The 22,717-nt window shown below is 45.8% G+C and overlaps 1 long non-coding RNA gene across 1 annotated transcript; it reads right to left on the minus strand.

Annotated features, from left to right (window-relative positions):
- Positions 1-1,531: 1,531 nt before the first annotated feature.
- Positions 1,532-22,686, minus strand: LOC142728047 (uncharacterized). Its single transcript, XR_012877448.1, has 3 exons — positions 22,635-22,686; positions 6,429-6,475; positions 1,532-1,603 (listed from the first exon to the last, which is right to left on the minus strand). It is a non-coding gene; the product is annotated as an uncharacterized LOC142728047 (long non-coding RNA).
- Between the last annotated feature and the right edge of the window lie 31 nt (positions 22,687-22,717).

A 22,717-nucleotide genomic window follows, 5' to 3' on the forward strand; every position in this document is an offset into this window, starting at 1 on the left:
CCATGACTGTTCTCTGGCTCTAAAATCCATAGTTGGGTTTCTGGCACTATCTGTAAAAACACAGAAAACAAACTGATAAATAAGCCAAAAAGACAGCGAGGATCTGAAATCCCAAATGCAGGTGCACGGCCTTTATTACTAGTAAGGGGGGATCCTAGGGTGAAGTCCTGAGCACATCAATATATATATATATGTATAGAAGATAGAAATTCGAGGCACTCACCGCTGTTTCTGTAACTTCCGACCATGTCATCAAGAAGTGACCAGGAAGCAGCATGAGCACAAAAAGCTAGCACTGGGTTTGGGGGCAGCGGCGGATCATCGTTAGGAAGGCTCGGGCAGCCGACCAAGGCTCCCAGGGGGCCCATGGCTGCCAAGCCCATAACATTTATTGGCTGGGCTGCACGGGCCCCCTCAAGCCCATTGGCGCCTAGCACTGGAGGGGGCCCCGATGCTAGCGACAGCCACATTCACTTGTATCTGCATCCTCAGAACGCAGATATGAATTAATGATATAGGCTTCAGGCCAAGTTAGGACTGCAGCCTATAAGGTGCTGGGAAGACTCCCTGGGCAGGCCGCCGTGATGACGTAACTGCATCACGCTGATATGAGCATGCGTTCTGCCTGGAGACAGTGCAGCGCACCGTCCGTCGCGGGAACGGGGCAAGGTAAGTACAATGTTTTGTTTTGGAGGCAATATATGTGGCAATATACAGGGGGGTGATTGCTGTGTAGCACTACATACAAGGGGAGGGGGGATATGTGGCACTATATACAAGGGGAGAGGGGGCTGTGTGGCACTATATACAAGGGGAGGGGGGTGTGAAGCTATCTAAAGGGGCTGTGTGTGTGATGCTATCTACAGGGGCTGTGTGTGTGGCGCTATCGACAGGGGCTGTGTGTGTGATGCTATCTACAGGGGCTGTGTGTGTGGCGCTATCGACAGGGGCTGTGTGTGGCGCTTTCTATGGGGGCTGTGTGTGTGGTGCTTTACTTTACCTTCTGTGAGTCACTAGATTTATAGAGAATCTGTCTCCTCTCCTGACATGTTTTTTATAGGAAATCCTTGTCTTTCACAAAATATCTTTGTGCAGTCCAGGACTGATAGACAATTGCGTGTTACCATTCCCCTTGTCAGGAGGATGTGTCCCTGCACAGTGTGATACTGTCAGTATGTAGGGACGCAGCCCTTTGACAAGGGGAATCGTAACATCCATCTGTTAATGCTTGCACAAAAAGGTAGTGGCAGGGCGGCGGAGGAGTAGGGGGGCCCCATGTTTGGGTAACAGCCCAGGGCCTACTTAATCCGCCACTGTTTAGGGGGCCTCGTTCTGGAGATAGGCGCCGGTCACAGAGGTGGGACTCCCATCTATCTGACATTTATGACATATCCTGTGGAGATGTCATAAATGTCCTTCATGGGAAAACCCATTGAAGGGGATAGACAAATCTTTAGCTGTCCATACAGAAGTGACATTAATACATTGGGAGGAGCTTTCAGTTGCCGGTTAGTTGTCCGTTCTACGATAGTTGGAAACCGAACAGTTTCTATGGCGATGACGTAACATGGGAGCCCTGCATGTTGTCCAGTGGGAGCGGAGTCTGTTTAGAAAGAGAGAAATCCAATATTTATTATAATATTACAGGAAAAGGTATAGTAGGGGATAATGTTTTATCCATAGCACCTTAAAAATCCTGATTAGAGAGCGGACCCTGTCCCATATATACATATAACTGAACAGTACTTTATATACAGTATATATGAGGACAGTAAAGAGGGAGTACAGTATATACAGTGAGGACACGTCCCATATATATACATATAACTGAACAGTACATTATATACAGTATATATGAGGACAGTAAAGAGGGAGTACAGTATATGCAGTGAGGACACATCCTATATATACATATAACTGAACAGTACATTATATACAGTATATATGAGGACAGTAAGGAGGGAGTACAGTATATACAGTGAGGACATGCTCCATACATATATACACACGACTGAGAAGTACATTTTGTTTCCGGACAGTCTGCAGGATATTTATGTAGTGGAGCCCCCAGCAAGGCACCTCCGCCCTGAATATGTGTAGATAAGGGACTCCAGCAGATCGCTTGTTAGGTCCATGTAGAAGCTCAAACACTTCATGGTCCTTAAGAATAAGATGGGGGTGATGCATTATCACAGGCACAACTAGAGGTACAGGCCTGGTTATCCATATTTGTGCCCCCGAGTGGCCACTATTTTACCACTGATCTCTATAAAATGGCAATATAATAGGGATTTTCCGGTTTCATGTAACTAGATGCTTAAATTTCGTATAATGAAAAGTTCGGCAACTTACTAATTCCTCAGCATTTTTAAGATATCTGTTTGGGGTCAGTGAATGGGAATATTCTTGTTTATATCCAGGAACATGCCTGATATTTCTCGCAGCTGATAGTTTGCTACAATTGGATCCATTCTAGGTCAGGATTTTCCTCACTGTTTCTGCGATTCATGCCCTCCGGCTTACTCTCTGCTCTGTAGAAGTTCCAGATTTGGGGGTGGGTTGTTGTTAAGGGCAAATGGGTGAAATGTCCCAGGCCCGCTTGCTTCATCATCTTGGTACATACAAGCAGAGCAGCCCCAGGCTACTGCACATGCCCAAAAACGTCTTGTATTATTCCATGTGCAGCACTAGGTGGGGAGGGGGCAAGTGCCAAAAGAAAGTTTACCCAACCGTGCACCACAGATAGAGGCTGCCATTGGGGTTGCATACGGTTTATTTACTTACAGACGCAAATCCTATAAACCTAGAAATTCACGGTACTGATGTCAGCTTTCTGTAATTTAACCACTGGGTGACATACATATACAGTGCCATGCAGTTAGCACAAAGTACCGTAAATGTACAGTACTTGGATGGTGCGGGAAATAGCGTAGATCCCGGCACGTTACCCCTCAGTTGCTGTGGTCAATAGTGGGGCATCTACGTGGGTAAACAGATGGCGGGGGCTTCTTCTGTCACCATCAGCGCAATCGCAGGTTTCCGATAGGTGCCATGGCAACCGGGGGCCTAAACAAGGCTCCCAGGTCTGCCATGTGTGAATGCTTATAAAGCCATGCCATTATGTACTCAACGCCTTTGTTGCAGAAGTTTTGTTGTGTTACTGGTTGCCCTTGGATCCGACCATAACCCATTACTCTGGCTATGGTCGGGAAAAGACAATTCCCGACCATAGTATGGCTTTGTGGTCGCTTTCAATGTTCTCATGAACACGCTTTATTTTGTTTGCACTCCGGAACATCCAATTATTCCCGAGTGCTTGGTGTGACTACCAGCCTGTAGCTGCAACTGCGCATGTGCAACAGTAGCGCTGCCCAAGTCCCCGCCTGCACTCGGGAACTGGCAACTGTTCCCGAGTGCTTCTACTAAACTTGCATTTCAGCAAGACTGTATGTACCCGGGAACTGGCGACTGTTCCCAAGTGCTTATTCTAAACCTGTATTTCAGCGTGCGCTACTGCTCATGCGCAGTCACATCGCTGTAGAGGACGGTATGTACCCGGGAACCGGCGACTGTTCCCAAGTGCTTATTCTAAACCTGTATTTCAGCGTGCGCTACTGCTCATGTGCAGTCACATCGCTGTAGAAGACGGTATGCACCCGGGAACCGGCGACTGTTCCCAAGTGCTTATTCTAAACCTGTATTTCAGCGTGCGCTACTGCTCATGCGCTGTCACATCGCTGTAGAAGACTGTATGTACCCGGGAACTGGCGACTGTTCCCAAGTACTTATTCTAAACCTGTATTTCAGCATGTGCTACTGCTCATGCGCAGTCACATCGCTGTAGAAGACGGTATGTACCCGGGAACCGGCGACTGTTCCCAAGTGCTTATTCTAAACCTGTATTTCAGCGTGCGCTACTGCTCATGCGCAGTCACATCGCTGTAGAGGACGGTATGTACCCGGGAACCGGCGACTGTTCCCAAGTGCTTATTCTAAACCTGTATTTCAGCGTGCGCTGCTGCTCATGCGCAGTCACATCGCTATAGAAGACGGTATGCACCCGGGAATCGGCGGTTGTTTCCGAGTGATTCTAATTTACTATTTCAGCGTCTGCTACAAGTACTAAGACTGCAGTAGCTTTGCTGTTCAAATCTTAGCCGTCACTTGGGAATTACACCTCTGAGTAATCCAGAGCTAGAAACCAGCCTGATAATTATGAGTAATTAATAATAATATTAATTACCAGTCCTCTGATTCCTCCATTGCCGCTGACTGGAGGATTCTATATTTTGCTTCTCTTCACTTATAGACATCTAGAAAAGAAAGAGGTGCTATAATACGTTCCTGGTATATGCTATAGATGTACTGGATCAGTAAAGAGATGTTAGTGTACCTGGTTTCTGATAAAGCTCAAATCATTTTTAAGGGGCAATTAAATCCGTTCTGGGGTACATTCTGCGGAGCCAAACTAGAGATCCCACCTCAAGTCTTCCTATCCAAGAGGTCGCACCGACCACCCCACACTGACTATAAGCCACAAGTATCATGGAATTGTCTCTGACCACAGCCCCTAAATTATTCACCAATCACACCAAAGATCAGATGTCTAGAAGAAATAGCGCTCTCCTTCACATCTGTATAACAGAAAACCATTCTACAATCTATTCAGTGGACCATTTACATCTCATTTATAACATGGGCCTAAGTGTGGCCTAGAGAGGACACCAAATATCTGATATCATCATCAGGAAAAATATTACACATTCAATAGAGACCTGACATGCGCCAAGTTATGACACAAAGTGATATCACTAGTAGTGAAAATAGCCGGACACTGACTTGTGACTTCTGGCCAAATCACTAGAGAGGAAAAGAAAAGGAGACGCGTCAACTAAACTGCGCCATTCACAGGAAAAATATTAAAACCCTGCCCACACAAACCCTACAAAAATGAGCCTTATTTCAGGGGAGACTTTCATGGACACTGCTGATAACCAGAAAGATTGTGTAACATACTGACAAACAAAATATACTGGGCTCGATAACGTCATTGTCATTACACATAGGGATTTCTACATCAGGAACACCTCAAATAATGATGATATCTTGTTACTAGCCGGGATGTAAGGGGCGTCTGGCTGCAACATTTATCACCCCATTCATCGCTACCTTTAATTTGGTGGATCTGACGGCAAGTAGAGTGTCCTTCCTTACCCTGCCACAAATGGAGCATTTTATAGGAGTTCTTCCCATCTTAGACATTTATGGCATACATCAGAGCTGGACCCGCCATAAATGTCTAAGATGGAAAAACCCCTTTAAGCTGCACACTCGTCTGTAAGAGACAACTGACTGTTAGAACGTCCAAATGTCCTCAATAATATCCTCCAAGAACAAGAACTCCAGAAGAAAACTCTTCTGCAAACAGCAACCAAACCGCATCTGACCGGGGAAATCCAACTCAAAATCACTTTATTACCAGAACTCTATGAATTATTTCTATCACAGCTACTTTACTTAGTCATAATACTTTCTATAGGAATTTTATCAACATTTCGGCCCCATTCACACGGCTGTGCCCATAATCACGGCCTGTGATTGTGGGCACGGCCAGCTGCCGATGGCCGCAGTTTCGGGCCGTGCTCTCATACAAAGTATGGGAGCACGGCCCATAAAAAACGAAAAGTAGGACATGCTCCATAATTCACGGCACGGTTCTACGGCACAGACAGCTATCCGTAGCGATACGGAAAAGTTTCTGCGGCCAATAGAACCAGGCGGTTCTGTTTTTTTACAGTCATGTGCATGGGGCCTTAAATTGTTACTAAACATAGTGACATGTCAGAAGTTTTGATCGGTGGGAGTCCTAGCACTGAGACCCCCACTTATTGCTAAAATGAAGCAGCAGAAGCGGCAGGGTGAGTGATGTACTGCTTTGTTTCTGATCGTCTTCCCTCGGAAAGTTGAGCAAACGGTGTACAGACTCAGAGTTTACATTTAGTCAGTACAACGCTCACTCAGTTTTCCGTGGAAAGCCAATCAGAAACCATGCGGCACAGCACTCATCCAAGCGCTTCTGCCGCTTCGCTGTAGCAGTCGGGGGGGGGGGGGGGGTCTCAGTGCTGAGACCCCCACTGATCAAAACTTCTGCTATGTCACTTTGATATGTTAAAAGTTTAGTTACACTTTATCAGCCTCACACAAGACTAAAAACATACCTTTACCCAACTGCCCCATGACAATCACAATACCTAAACGGCTCCAACGCCAGCCACAAAGTCCTATAAATTAATCAAATTAATCAGTTCCGCGTTTTTTTCTGCCACCCATTGATTTCAATGAGGGGTCAGAGGCGGAAACCGCTCCAGGAAAGTGATTTGGGGCATTTTTTTGGCGCTGATTCCGTTGCGGTTTCCATGTGAACCGACCTGTGGAGCATTCACCATCTTGATTCTCTGAACTTGGAAATAGACACCTGAAAAAGAAGAAGGAGGTGTGAGAATACATTCCTGGTAAATGCTATCGATTTCCATATAACGCCGATGTCTGTAAGAAATCCATGAAATAAGATGTTACTGCAGCGTGTGATCCTACAACTACAATCTATCCGGATACTTACCAGTCGCTGATACTAATCATAAAGGGGGCAATTTATTAACACTGGTGTTTTATACACTAGTCTTAATAGAAAAAAAATTGACCATAAAGTGCGACACATTTATTAAGAGGCAAAAGCATTTTAATAAATGTGTTGCATTTTTCTGCTGGGCCGTGCGGTAAAATTGTGCAGCAATGACCACACCATGCACCATAGCATCCCTCCCACGTCTCCCATAACATAAAAAAACACATACTCACCTCACCGCTCTTCTTCTCCCCTCCATCTCGTCATCATTTCAGCGCCGCTCAAACATAGTGGATGCCGAGAAGTGTCAGAGCCATATATGCAGGAGCGGATTACAATGAGGGCAATGTGGGCACTTGCCCAGGTCCCGAGGCTGAAGGGGGACCTGTTCGCCCCGGTTTTCCCGAACTGGTTGTTAAAATTACAGCTGGTTCAGAGAACCGGGGTGAAACAGGACTTTTTACCCAATTGTATCCGTGTCCTTAGGATGCAGATACAACTGATTACTATTGCACTGGCTTTTTTTTCTGTGGGCAGCATTGGGGCAATATCTACAGGGCACTCTATTTACACTGGGCAATATCTACAGGGGACATTTTGACTGGCGCGATCTACAGGGGGCAGTGTGACTGGCACTATTTACAGAGGGTATTGTGACTGGTGCTATACACAGAGGTTATTGTGACGGTCATTATTTACAGAGGGCATTGTGACTGGCGCTATCTACAGGGGGCATTGTCACTGGCACTATCTACAGGGGGCATTGTTAGTGTGTGTGGTGTTTTACTTTACAGTGTTTGACACAATTTAATTAATGGAGACAGCGTATGCAGGTATTATATTCAGAGGCACGGAGTATAGTACTATTATAGTCAGGGGCATAGAGTGTGGCACCATGAGAATTTTATCTTCGTTTATAGGTGCGGAAATCTGACCGGCAAACTCTGCAGAAATGGGCTGTGGCTGGGAGAAGTCATCATAGAGGTCTGGTCCCCATGGAGAAGAAAAGAGAAGAACAACGAAAAAGAATCGTCACATGTGAGTCACTCAATGTAAATGTTTATTCTCCGTGACTGATCAGTACTGTAGTCACACCCATTATCTCGCTGCAGATCATACAGTAACGTTCTCTTTTGTGAAACAACAACTTCCAGCATATCCTAACCATTGTTCTGGCTATATTGGGAGCAGAAGTTTAAGGTCAAACAAACTTATATGGCAAGGGTTAAACTGAATTTGCATATGATCTCTGTACCGAGCTGTATTTGTGCTGGTGCTATATTTATGTATTGAGCTTGGTTCTGGTGCTGTATATATGTACTGAGTTTTGTTCTGGTGCTGTATATACGTACTGAGTTTTGTTCTGGTGATGTATATATGTAGTGAGCTTGGTTCTGGTTTTGTATTTATTTATTGAGCTTAGTTGTGGCACTGTATATATGTACTGAGCTTGTTTCTGCCAGGGTATATGTACTGAGCTTGTTTCTGGCAGGGTATATATGTACTGAGCTTGTTTCTGGCAGGGTATATGTACTGAGCTTGGTTCTGATTTTGTATTTATGTAATGAGCTTGGTTCTGGTGATGTACTGAGCTTGGTTCTGGAGCTGTATTTATGTACTGAGCTTGGTTTTTGTGCTGTAGTTATGTACTGAGCTTGGTTCTGGTGCTGTATTTATGTACTGAGCTTGGCTCTGTTGTATATATGTACTGAGCTTGGATCTGGGGCTGTATATTTGTACTGAGCTTGGTTCTGGTATTGTATTTATATTTAAAAGATCTCTGTACCGAGCTGTATTTTTGCTGGTGCTATATTTATGTATTGAGCTTGGTTCTGATGATGTACATATGTACTGAGGTTTGTTCTGGTCTGTATATTTGTATTGAGCTTGGTTTAGGTTTTGTACGTATGTACTGAGCTTGGTTCTGGAGCTGTATTTATGTACTGAGCTTGGTTCTGATGTTGTATTTATGTACTGAGCTTGGTTCTGGAGCTGTATTTATATACTGAGCTTGGTTCTGGTACTGTATTTATGTACAGAGCTTTGTTCTGGTGCTGTATATATGTAGTGAGCGTTGTTCTGGGGCTGTATATATTTACCTTATCTTAAAGGGGTTGTCCGAGATATATTTTTATTTTAAATTTAAACACACAATGCACACATTAACTATTGAATAATATACTTACCTGTGCAATCTTGCTTCTGTTCTCCGTTCTGGCAGCTCTTTTCTTCCGATCACATGTCTTCTGATATCATGTTTTCTTCCTCCTCCACTGTCGTGTCGTATACCGATCACATGGTCTCGCCCCAGCGAGACCTCGGATGGGATACGACACGTCACTGGAGACGTGTCGTTTCTGCGGGTGCCCGCCCATGCAGCTTTTCACTGTGAGCGCGCCTATGCGTGTTCACAGTGAAAAAAGTGAAGAGGGACGGCACCTGCGGACTAGAGAGGTACAGTGGCATCTGTACTTTTAGTTCTTCCCCTATCAAAGCCTACACATAGTAGGCTTTGATAGGGAATTATACAATACGATGCAGCACACGGGTCGCATGCAGCCCTTGAGGCTGTTATCTGCGGCCCGCGGGACTCCGTTGCGCCGTAGGACCGAGCAGGCCCAAGGAGGAGCCGCACTACGCTAGTATAGGCTCTGCTCCGATGTCAGGCGAGTCCCGGAGCAGAGCCTATAATAGTAAACTGTTTAACAATTGGTTCCCGACCGCTGGCTGTATTTTTACGGCCAGCGGTCAGGGACGGGTCCTTAAAACCCGAGCCATAGACTTTCTACGGCTCGGGTTTTAACTTGCTGCCCGCGCGATCGGGCAGCTGAATGTCGGGTCTCCGGCTGTCAGTGACTGCCGGGGACCCTGAGGAGAAGATAGAAACAGCTTTCGCTGCTTCTGTCTTCTCTGATGACTTGTACACAGCGTTCAATGAACGCTGTGTATAGGAATAGAGACAGCAGCAGCGGCGCTGTCTCTATTCCTCCCGGTGATCATGTGACTGGTCACATGATCGCCGGGTGCCGTTAGTGACTGACTGCTGCTGGGTCTTACTAGACCCAGCACAGCCCAGTTAGTGACAATCGTCACTATGAGAGGGCTGATTTCCCCTGTAACTGGGGCTGTTGTGCAACTCCAGTTACAGTGGAAAAGATGGTGTAAAAGAAAGAAAAAACATATATAAAGTTCCCCAAAGGTCTTTTTTGACCTTTGAGGGACAGACCATAATAATAAAAAAATAGTAAAGTACAAAAAAAATTAAATAATAAATACACATAAAATACCCACCCCAAAAAAATACCGTTCCCCCCCGCCAATCATTGTTGTAACGCTAGCGCTGACCCAATTATCCTAATATAGACATATAATATATTAAAATTTACGGTAGACAATGACGATCACAAAAAAAAGGTCTATTTTAGGGTAAAACTATGTTATTACCAAAAAAAAAAAAAAAGCTGAAACGTAAAAAAGCTTATTTTTTTACTATTATTTTCAAACTTTATGAATGAAAATTCTAAAATGGCAAAAAGGTGTGTATAAAAACGATAAAAAAATAAACCTCCATTGTCTACGGAAAAAACGTCGCAAAAATAATGTCGTTAGCCCAACAAATAAAAACGTTATAGCCATTTAACTAACACGTGCTAAAAAGGGCTAAACGGTGTCTGGTCCTGAAGGCGCAAAATAGCTGAACTGGATAAGATCTTCTGGGGTCCTGTATCTAAGCCTACATTGTTAGGCTTAGATACGGGGTCTAACTAACAGTGTCACACATGGAGCCTGTATCTAAGCCTAACACAATGTAGGCTTAGATACAGGACCCCAGATGACATTCCTTTTATTCCTGTATAAGGGTATGTTCACACGGCCTATTTACGGACGTAATTCGGGCGTATTAACCCCCGAATTACGACCGAAATTACGGCTTGAAAGCGTTGGCAAACATCTGCCCATTAAAAGCAATGGGCTGACGTTTGTCTGTTCACACGAGGCGTATATTCACGCATCGCTGTCAAAAGACGGTGCGTAAATAGACGCCCGCGCCAAAGAAGTGTCATGTCACTTCTTCAGACGTAAATGGAGCCGTTTTCCATGGACTACATGGAAAACCAGCTACAGTTACGTCCGTAATGGACGCGGCGTTCAAGCGCCTGCACATGCCGTTAAGGCTGAAATGACGGGGCTGTTTTCTCCTGTAAACAGCCCCTTAATTTCGGCCGTTACGGACGCTGCCGTGTGAACATACCCTAAGATTAGTGTTTTGGGGCCCTGTATCTAAGCCTAACATGTGGTATTCTTAGATACATGGCCCATGTGTGACACTGTCTGCTTGGGTAATGTTACTAAGGCTACCTTGTGGTAGGCTTAGATACATGGTCTAACAGTATCACACATGAGCAGTGTATCTAAGCATCCCTCTACAGGTTGGGTCCTTGGTACTACATCAAGTTCAAGGACTACTTCAATGACACCTTTTTTATTTTTAATATAATCGTTAACCAGTGTTGTGTGTGTTATTTTATTACAATATTTTTTCTATGTCCTTCTCATTTATTTAAAAATGTATTACTAGTGCATTATTAATGGCCACTGTCTAACAGCGTCCATTAGTAAGGCTTCATGCACACTAGCGTGTGTATTTTCCGCGCGTGAAAAACTTGCGTCAATCCCATCCGTGTGTTTGCGTTAGGGCGGATTAACACGAACGTGCTATACGTCCGTGCAACCCGCGTGGTATTCACGCTTGTGGCACGGACCTATGCAAGTCTATGGGGCAGTGCAGACAGTCCGTGAATTTTACGCAGCATGAGTCAATAGGTGCGTGAAAATCAGGCGCAGCACACGGAAGCACTTCCGTGTGACGCGCGTAATTCGCGCAACAGCAGTAAAATAATGAATGTAAACAGAAAAGCACCACGAAAACCGCAGCCGCGCATCCGTATGAACATGACACGGAGCGGTCAAGTGCATTTTGCGCACGCAAAACGCCACCGTATTTGTGTGCGCAAAACGCACACGCTCGTGTAAATCCGCCCTTATGCATCAGTGTGCTTTTCGATTGTCATGTGTTATTCACGCACTCACAAAGCCAGCCCATTTTTTTCTTCTTTTTTACAACAAATTGCTGTGTAAATCACGCACCAAACACGTGTGCTGTGCGTGGTTTTCACGCATGCATTGACTTCAATGTGAGTGTAGGTGCATGATAACGCACCAATAGAGGACATGCAGTATGTTTCACGCAGCGGACTCTCGCTGAGTGAAAAGTCACGCATGTGTCAACGGCCCCATTGAAATAAATGGGTCGCGTGTGTTGTGCGTTTTTTCAAAGCACAGCACACGGACGTGATTCACACTTGTGTAAATCGTGCCTAAGGCCCCATTCACACCAGGGTGAATCTCGTCCGTGTGCTGATCGTCGAAACCACGCATAGCACACGCGACCCATTTATTTCAATGGGGCCGTTTTCACGCAGCGAGAGTCCGCTGCGTGAAACATACTGCATGTCCTCTATTGGCGCGTTATCATGCACCTACACTCACATTAAAGTAGACGCATGCGTGAAAACCATGAACCAAACAAGCGTGTTTGCTGCGTGATTTATGCTGCAATTTGTTGTAACAAAAAAATGGCCTTTCTGAGTGCGTGAAAAACGCATGCCACTTGCTAAGCACACTGATGCAGAACGCACACAAACTGACCCCATTCATACGCGTTTCTCACGGGCGTCAATCTTACACGCAAGTGTGCATGAGGCATAAGACGGGGCTGGACGAACACTAACCATCACTATGACCCTGTTACCCTCCGCCACCAGGGGCACCGGGAATAGCATACCTGGGTAACATCCAGTAGCGGACCATCGCTAATACTGTGGTGGCCACAGCGCTGGCTGTTATTATTAGGGCACGTTCAGACGTGGCAGAGTTTTTATGCTTCAAATGTTGTTGCAGATTTAGGGGAAAGTACGCAACGAATCTGCACCAATATTTGCAGTTTTGACAGGTAATTCAGACGTTGCAGAAAACACAGCGGACCTGCCACTGATTTCGGTTTTTGCATTGCAAAGGCTGAAATACTTTGTGCCATTCCACTTCTCCGCAACAGACAGTGCATGCTGCGGCCTGAAATTTCTGCACCGCTGCCTATCGTCCGCAGCGGAGTTCCCATCAATGTCTGAACTAACTTGCCTAAAAATGTGTAGAAGGCCTGATTCAGACCAACGTGGCGTTTTTGCGCAGGCAAAACACGTGGCATTTTGCCTGCGCAAAAGCCACTTACCTGCTCCGTGAGGCAGCGTCATATGCGTGGTTTTTGCGCAGCCGCCATCATTATGACACGCCATTTGGATGTTTGTAAACAGAAAAGCACGTGGTGCTTTTCTGTTTACATTCATCCTTTTGACAGCTGTTGTGCAAAACAGCCAGTTCGCACGGAGGTGCTTCCATGCGGCAATGCGTGGTTTTCACGCGCCCATTGACTTCAATGGGTGCGTGAATCGCGCAAAACGCCGGAATATAGAACATGTCGTGAGTTATACGCAGCGGAATCACGCTGCGCAAAAATCAATGACAGTCTGCACTGCTCCATAGACTTGCATAGGTCCGTGCCACACGTGTGAAAAACACGCGGGTTGCACGGACGTATATGGCGTTCGTGTAAATCCGCCCTTAGGTAGACAGCGCCACTATGATTCCGGTCCACAACGGATTGCTTCATGTCTCTGCCTAGGTCTATGTCCAAGCAAAGCGTGCAGGAGCAGAATCCCCGACCATAGTGGGATTCCACTACTCCGATAAGTTACAATAGCGCTAGGTACAGGTGGGGGAGGGGTAGTGTGTCATCTATGTAATAAAATGACTCCTCCTCACAACACAAAGTGCAGGAGCAGGAATGGTACATGAAGTACAATAACGGAGGCAGCATTAGGCTAAGTTCACACAGAGTATTTTGACAAGTTTTTTTAAAGCGGAAACAGCGTTGCAAAACTCGTCAAAAACGGCCCGAAAATGCGTACCATTAATTTCAATGGGAGGCGTCGGCGTCTTTTTCCCGCGAGCAGTAAAACTGCCTTGCGGGAAAAAGAAGCGACATGCTCTATCTTCGGGCGTTTACGCCTCTGACCGCCCATTGACTTCAATGGGAGGCAGAGAAAGCGTATTTCGCGTTGTTTTATGCCTGCGGCGCTCAATTGCCGCGGGCGAAAAACGCCACAAAAAACAGACGCAAAACACAACGCCAAAAAGGCTACGATAAACGCCGCGAAAAACATCGCAAATAAAGCCGCGAAAAAAGCCGCAAACAAAGAGGCAAAGAACGCCACAAAAAAACGACAGGGAAAACGCCACGAAATACGCAACGAAAAACCCAGAAAAAAACCGCAAACAACGACGCAAAAAAAGAGGCGAAAAACGACGCAAAAAAGGCTACGATAAACGCCACGGAAAACACTGCGAAAAAGACGCGAAAAAAGAGGCAAAGAACGCAGCGAAAAACAACGGGGAAAACGCCACGAAAGACGCAACGAAAAAAGCAGCAAAAATAGCCGCAAACAACGACACAAAAAAAGAAACGATAAACTACGCGAAAAAGGCTACGATAAACGCAACGGAAAACACAGCAAAAAACGCCAAGATAAACTAAGCGAAAAACGACCCGAACAAAGCGGCAAACAAAAACACAAAGAAAGCCGCAAAAAGCGCACAAAAAATTCCGGGAAAAATGACGCAAAAATCAACGTGCAGGGAGAGGTAAATCTGCCGCAAACTTCAAGACGGAATTTTGAGGCAGATATTTTTCCTGCAAAAAAACTCTGTGTGAACATGGCCTTAGTGGAGAGAGACATGAGATAGAAGAGGGTGGACGAGGGTGAGGGAGACACGAAGAGGTTTATAGACCTGAAAAGAGAAAGAAAACATCAATGTGAAAACATAATGGGGGGAGAACGGTCACCGTCCTTCAAGAATGTCAGCAAGAAGACAAGTCCAGTGAAGGATGTCAGCGGGGAGGAGCAGGGACAGCTCACGTGAACTCTTGGAAGGTACGTGCACGCTCATTGCAGCCTGCAAGGAGCATGCACGGGAAAAAAGTTTCCTCACAAGGAAAGATCAACAAACCAGAGCTGAACTGCATGTAAACAAGCCGTGCTAAACTCAAAGCAGAAATGTGCTAAGTAGAAGTTTTTTTTTAAATAATGCTTTATTTAGGTTGTCTGTATAAGGGGTAATGTATGACACAGTTTTTGAAAAAATTTTGGTATCTCAGACAACCCCTTTAAAGAGGCTCTGTCACCAGATTTTGCAACCCCTATCTGCTATTGCAGCAGATCGGCGCTGCAATGTAGATAAGAGTAACGTTTTTATTTTTAAAAAACAAGCATTTTTTGCCAAGTTATGACCATTTTTGTATTTATGCAAATGAGGCTTGCAAAAGTACAACTGGGCGTGTTTACAGTAAAAGTACAACTGGGCGTGTATTATGTGCGTACATCGGGGCGTGTATTATGTGTGTTACATCTGGGCGTGTATTGTGTGTTACATCTGGGCGTGTTTACTACTTTTACTAGCTGGGCGTTGGGAATGGGAGTGTATGATGCTGACGAATCAGCATCATCCACTTCTCTTCGTTACCACCCAGCTTCTGGCAGTGCAGACACAGCGTGTTCTCGAGAGATCACGCTGTGACGTCACTCACTTCCTGCCCCAGGTCCTGCATCGTGTCGGCCACATCGGCACCAGAGGCTACAGTTGATTCTGCAGCAGCATCAGCGTTTGCAGGTAAGTAGCTACATCGACTTACCTGCAAACGCCGATGCTGCTGCACAATCAACTGTAGCCTCTGGTGCCGATGTGTCCTCGCTCGTCCGACACGATGCAGGACCTGGGGCAGGAAGTGAGTGACGACACAGCGTGATCTCTCGAGAACACGCTGTGTCTGCACTGCCAGAAGCTGGGCGTTGTGAAGAGAAGTGGATGATACTTCTCGTCAGAACGCCCAGCTAGTAAAAGAAGTAAACACGCCCCGATGTAACACACATAATACTCGCCCCGATGTAACACACATAATACACGCCCCGATGTACGCACACAATACACGCCCAGTTGGACTTTAGAAAGCCTCATTTGCATAAATACAAAAATGGTCATAACTTGGCCAAAAATGCTTGTTTTTTTTTAAAAATAAAACGTTACTCTTATCTACATTGCAGCGCCGATCTGCTGCAATACCAGATAGGGGTTGCAAAATCTGGTGACAGAGCCTCTTAATGGTAAAAGTAGATGTTAAATCTACTTTTACCTTAAGAGAAGGTAAGTGTGTACAGTAAAAACTAAACCCCAAAAACATGGAGGAAGCTCAGTTTTCTCAAATTCACCCATTGTATGGTACTTTAAATGGTGCCTAAGAAACGACAACTCCTCTCGCAAAAAAATAATCCTTCACACACCACTCCATAGAGGTAAAAATAAAAAAGTTATGACTCTAGGAAGGCGAGTGACAAATGAAAAATGGCTTGTATAACCTCTTCAGGCCGAAGCCATTTTAATAGACTTTGAGGGCTTATTTTTTACGGGAGGCGTCGTAGTTTCTATTAGTAGCATCTAAAGTACCATACAATACACTGGTAAACGGAAAAAAAATTATTTGCGTGCTGAAATTGGAAAAAACTGCGATCCCTTCATGGCTTTTTGGGTTTCGTTCTTACAGATTTCACCGTGCGGTAAAAATGAAAACGGAACTACATGCTGTGGCTCAATACGATTGTGGAGATACCAATTTATATAGGTTTTCTTAAATTACACTACTTTCAAAGAAAAAAAACTTTTTGGTAAAATTTTTTTATTGGTGTAGCCACATTCTAAGAGCCATACGGTTTTTATTTTTTCATCGATTGAGCGGTGTGATGCGTATTTTTTGTGGGACGAGCTCTAGTTTTTATAGGTACCATTTTTTTGTACATGCAATTTTTTGATCACTTTTTATTACATTTTTTTTAAGAGCTAAGTTGACCAAAAAACAGCAATTTTGGGGTTTTAAATATTTTTGGGTTCACCATGCGCGTTAAATAACGCTATATTTGAATAGTTCAGAAACAGCTATACCAATTTTGTTAACTTTTTTTTATTTTTTACATTACTTTAGAGGAAAACTGGGAAAAGGTGTTTTTTTTTTAACTTTTAATTTGTTCTTTTTTCCTTACTAAAAACTATATTTGCCTTTTTTTTGCTAGGGGACATGAACCAGCGATTGTTAGATCGCTGGTACAATACACTGCAATACTAATGTATTGCAGTATATTGTCATTTCCACAGGCTTCTGTTAAAGTGCAGCTAAACGTTTAACAAACTTCTGACATGTCATAGTGACATGTCAGATGTTTTGATTGGTGGAGGTCCAAGCACCGAGACCCCACCTATCGCTAAAAGTACGGAGCTGAAGCGCTTGGTACGGGCTCTTAGACTTTCTCCGATACATTGGTTTCCGGAAAAAGCCGAACAGACACGAAGCGGCTGAGCGCTCACACGAGAACTTCAGCTGCTTCATTTTAGCGATTAGTGGGGGTCTCAGTGCTCGGAACCCCACCAATCAAAACCTCTGACATGTCACTATGACATGTCAGAAGTTTCTTAAACGTTTAGCTACACTTTAAGCCCTGCCACATGCAGGACTTAGGAGAGGCAGAGTGAAGGCAGTCTTGGGGGCCTCCACTAGGCCCTGGGCTGCCATGACAACCATAGTGACCCTGCGATCTCATTGCGGGTGGGGGTGACGAGCTGTCAGAGGGGGCCGCCCCCTCTTTTTAACACCTCAGATGCTGCCGTCGTGATTGACCAAAGCATTTGAGGGGTTAAACAGCCAGAAATCAGCGCGATCACCGTTTCTGGCCGTTAGTCCCGGATGTCATCTGTAATACACAGCTGACAGCCGCAGCGCATGGTGCACGCACAGCGCGTGAGCGCTCCGTACATCACCCCTCGCACTATGACATATCTGACACAACATTTTGCGGGAAGCAGTTAAGGGGTTGAACAACAGGAACTGGTTCTTTAAGGTTATATTCACGCACAGAAGATGATTTTTTCCGGAAAACCCAAACAATTTAAAGCTCCTGACCTCTTTAGGGTCCCAATGTATTCTGCTTTCTCTCTTCTGTAATGGCTCATTCTGCTTTTACAGAAAATTCTAAACTGTGCCAGATCTGCGAGGTCCAGCGCGGGCCTCTACCTTGCTATGCCCCATGGAGTGAAATATACATTAGCGAGGAGCTGGCGTAGATTTCCACTATAATTTATGCCACTTTTCTGGGAGAATCATAATAAATTTGTTGGCTCAGTGGCCACGCCCTTTTCCCCTCGACCACGCCCCATTTCTACAAAAGTGTGGAAAGTGGCGCAAAAAAAGGGCAAAAATTGCAATTTGCATCAAAAATGAGACTTTTAATCCCTTTTGCGACTTTTCTACGCCTGGCGTAGAAGAGTTGACAAATGACCCCCCCCCCCCTTAGTGTCTTATGTCTCTGTGTTCTTCTCCTGCCTGTAGTCCTCGCCTTCCTTACAGCTGTACTAGTGACTGGACCGTGAAGTAACAATCATTACCAGATAGAACGTCAGGTCCGCTCATTGTATAATATTACAACAGAGGATGAGGAACGTTTCTTGGGAAGGTCCTTGTATAAACATTACAAGTTGTAGAGTCATTTACTGCTTCACATAAGCTGAGAGACTTTCCTCCGGTTCTGTCCATATTTCATGGATTTCATGACTAGATGTCACATTATAAAAGCTCTTAGCTGCCATATTTGCGCTCACTTATATATAAATACCGTCAGGGCCGGCCTTAGGTTGGATGGCGCCCAGTGCGGGATTCTCTCTTGCCGCCCTCCACAAACCAAAAATTAACCACATATATAGACACATACTGGAACATATATACTGCACATACATAGGAGGGACATATTTAGACAAACAGGCAAATATATATATATATACACATTCTGGAATATATACACACACACACACACACACACAGGAACATATATACAAACACAAACACACATTCACATACATACCCATATATACACTGTGCAGATAATGTAGTAGATGTCACCTGCAGTCCTATGTAACACTACAGATAACACAGTGATAACTCTCTGATTACAGATAATGTAGTAGATGTCACCTGCAGTCCTATGTAACACCACAGATATCACACTCTGATAACTATACCCACACATATATACACACAGAGGCACACATATATACACACTAACATAGAGACATATATACACATATATACACACACACACACAGTGGCGGACACAGACTGCAAAAGGCCCCTGTGCAGATAATGTGCCAGGGCCCCCCCCCCCCACCCCGCAAACTTCTCATGGCCGACGGTCCGCTTTCAGCTGCATCGCTGGGTCTCCTAAGTGACCCAACAATGCAGCACTAGCAGCCGGGGCGTCACTAAGGCTGGGTTCACACACACACTATTTACGGACGTAATTTGGGCGTTTTAGCATTGAATTACATCCGAAAATGCGGCTCAAAAGCGTCGGAAAACATCTGCCCATTCATTTGAATGGGTCTTACGATGTTCTGTGCCGATGGTCATTTTTTTTTACGCGCCGCTGTCGAAAGGCGGCGCGTAAAAAACTGCCTGTCACTTCTTCAGATGTAAATGGAGCCGTTTTCCATGGACTCCATGGAAAACCAGCTTCAATTACTTCCGTAGTGGACGCAGCAAAAGACGCCTGCACATGCCATTACGGCTGAAATTACGGTGCTGTTTTCTCCTGAAAACAGCACAGTAATTTCAGCCGTAACAGACGCTGCCGTGTGAACATACCCTCAGGGCTTAAAATGTCCGGGAAATAGCCCCAATACATATGTGTCCGCCCCAAAAAAAAGTGTGTGTATAGGAGACAGCATAGCATATCTATAGCACTACGACCCTATAAACTATGGATAGGATTAGATACAGTGGCTGAGCAGACAGTATCACACATGATAGGATTAGATACAGTGGCTCAGAAGGCAGTATCACACATGATAGGATTAGATACACAGCTCAGCAGACAGTATCACACATGATAGGATTAGATACAGTGGCCCAGCAGACAGTATCACACATGATAGGATTAGATACAGTGGCTCAGCAGACAGTACCACACATGATAGGATTAGATACAGTGGCTCAGCAGACAGTACCACACATGATAGGATTAGATACAGTGGCTCAGCAGACAGTATCACACATGATAGGATTAGATACAGTGGCTCAGCAGACAGTACCACACATTATAGGATTAGATACAGTGGCTCAGCAGACAGTATCACACATGATAGGATTAGATACAGTGGCTCAGCAGACAGTATCACACATGATCGGATTAGATATAGGGCCCAGCACAGTATCATACATGATTGGATTAGATACACAGCTCAGCAGACTGTATCACACATGATAGGATTAGATACAGGGCCCAGCTCGCTGACATTGCGGCTCCAGCGCTGGACCCAGGAAAGGTAAGAATAATAATTTTGCTTCTTTATGTGTTACTGATTATTTTTGTGTGTTTGTGTTTTTTTTACAGGTTCGGTTGTTGGACTTCGGATACGAGGACTTCAATGACGGCGTTTTTTTTATTCTCAATAAAATGGTTAATGAGGGTTGTGTTTTTATTTCAATAAAAAAAATTTCTATGTGCTTGTATCTTTTTAAACTTTATTATCACCGCCTTAGTAATGGCCGCTGGCTGATTGACAACCTCCATTACTAAGGCGAGGCTTAATGTTAGCCGGTGCAGAGTCTACACTAACCCCCATTATTACCCCGGTACCCACCGCCACCAGGGGTACTGGGAAGAGCCGGGTACAAACCAGTACCCGACCAGCTGTAGTGACGGGCAGGCACCGGGGTGGCCGCAGGCTGGTAGTATTAGGCTGGGGAAGGCCAAAAACAGTGGCCCTTCCCACCCTTGTAATGCTGCCTGCTGCTGCTGTGTTGTATCTGGCTGGTTATGAAAATTGGGGGGGACCCGACATCGTTCTTTCCAATTATTTTTTAAATGACGTGGCGTCCCCCCCATTTTCATAACCAGCCAGATACAATAAAGCAGCAGCAGCCTAGCATCACCAGGGTAGGAAGGGCCACTGTATCTGGCCTTTCCCCTCCTGATAATACCAGCCTGCGGCCACCCCAGTGGCCGACCATCACTACAGATGGTCAGGTACTGGATCGTACCCGGCTCTTCCCAGCACCCCTGGTGGCGGTGGGTACCGGGGTAATAAAGGGGGTTAGTGTTAGCCTCTGCACCGGATAACACTAAGCCCTGCCTTAGCAATGGATGCTGTCAATCAGCCGGCGGCCATTACTAAGGCGGTAGTAATATAGTTTAAAAAAAACCACAAAGACATAGAAAAAATATTTTATTGAAATAAAAAAAAAAAACACAACCCTCATTAACCATTTTATTAATAAAAAAAAAAGCTGTCATCGAAGTAGTCCTGGAATCCGCCGTAGTCCAACGACCGAACCTGTAAGAAAACACACAAAAAATGATTAGTAACACATGTGTTAGGGTATGTGCACACACACTAATTACGTCCGGAATTGACGGACGTATTTCGGCCGCAAGTACCGGACCGAACACACTGCAGGGAGCCGGGCTCCTAGCATCATAGTTATGTACGACGCTAGGAGTCCCTGCCTCGCTGCCGGACAACTGTCCGGTACTGAAAACATGATTACAGTACAGGACAGTTGTCCCACAGCGAGGCAGGGACTCCTAGCGTCGTACATAAGTACGACGCTAGGAGCCCGGCTCCCTGCAGTGTGTTCGGTCCGGTACTTGCGGCCGAAATACATCCGTCACTTACGGACGTAATTAGTGTCTGTGCACATACCCTAAGGCTTAGATACAGGGCCCATGTGTGATACTGTCTGTGGGACCCTGTATCTAAGCCTACCACAAGGTAGGCTTAGATACAGGGTCCAGCAGACAGTAATCTTATACAGTATAAGATTACTGTGTGCTGGGGCCCTGTATCTAAACCTACAGTGTGGTAGGCTTAGATACAGGGCCCAGCAGACAGGATCACGCATGGGCCATGTATCTAAGCCTACCATGTGATTGGCTTAGATACAGGGCCCAGCAGACAGCATCACACAATCTGTGATCCTGTCTCATGGGCCCCCTAAGCCTGCTACATCGTAGGCTTAGGGGTTGTGCAGTCCCTAAACATTGATGGCCTATCCTCAGGATAGGCCATCAATAGCTGATGTGTCGCCCGGGACCCGCAAATCAGCTGTTTTGAAGGGGCCGCAGCACTCGTACGAGAGCTGCTTCCCCTTCATTTCACTACTCGCCCACACTGTGAATCGCCGAAACCGATTCACAGTGTGACCGGAATGAAGTGACAGGAATGAAGGGGAGCAGCTCTCGTACGAGTGCTGCGGCCCCTTCAAAACAGCTGATTGGCGGGTCCCAGGAGTCGGACCCCGCCAGTCAGGGCTATCTTACCTTCCTCTTCGGCCGCGGCGGGAGTTCTGTCGTCTCGATGCTGTGCGCGGCGCATAGCGCTGTGACGTCATGTGCTGCGCACAGCGCCTGACGTCAGGACCTCCGCTGCGATCCGGAACCAGGAAGGTAAGTAAAGTATGTTACTATAGTAACAGGGGCCCGCGGCCCGAGTTACTATAGTAACTTTTTATTGATGTGGTGCGGGGGGCCGTGGGCCCCCCTGGCTTCGGGGCCCGGTCGCAATTGCGACCGCTGCGACCCCTATAGCTACGCCAGTGGTCCACGGGCCTCTGTCTCAGTCCTCAGCATCGCGCAGCTGAGAACTGAGTCGGCCAGCAGAGGAACGGGCCCCCTTCCCACGCGGGGCCCTTGTGCAGCTGCACCGGCTGCACATGCGGTATGTCCGCCCCTGCACACACACATACTGGAACATATACACACACGAACACAGAGACACATACACACACATAGACACTTACATCTCTTCTTGCTGACAGGATCACAGGTTTCTTGCAGGACGGGCTGTGACGAAGCTTCCTCCTCTGCTCTTGCTCCTCGGCTC

The sequence above is a fragment of the Rhinoderma darwinii genome, unplaced genomic scaffold (genome assembly GCF_050947455.1).
Source record: "Rhinoderma darwinii isolate aRhiDar2 unplaced genomic scaffold, aRhiDar2.hap1 Scaffold_66, whole genome shotgun sequence".
NCBI lineage: Eukaryota > Metazoa > Chordata > Amphibia > Anura > Rhinodermatidae > Rhinoderma > Rhinoderma darwinii.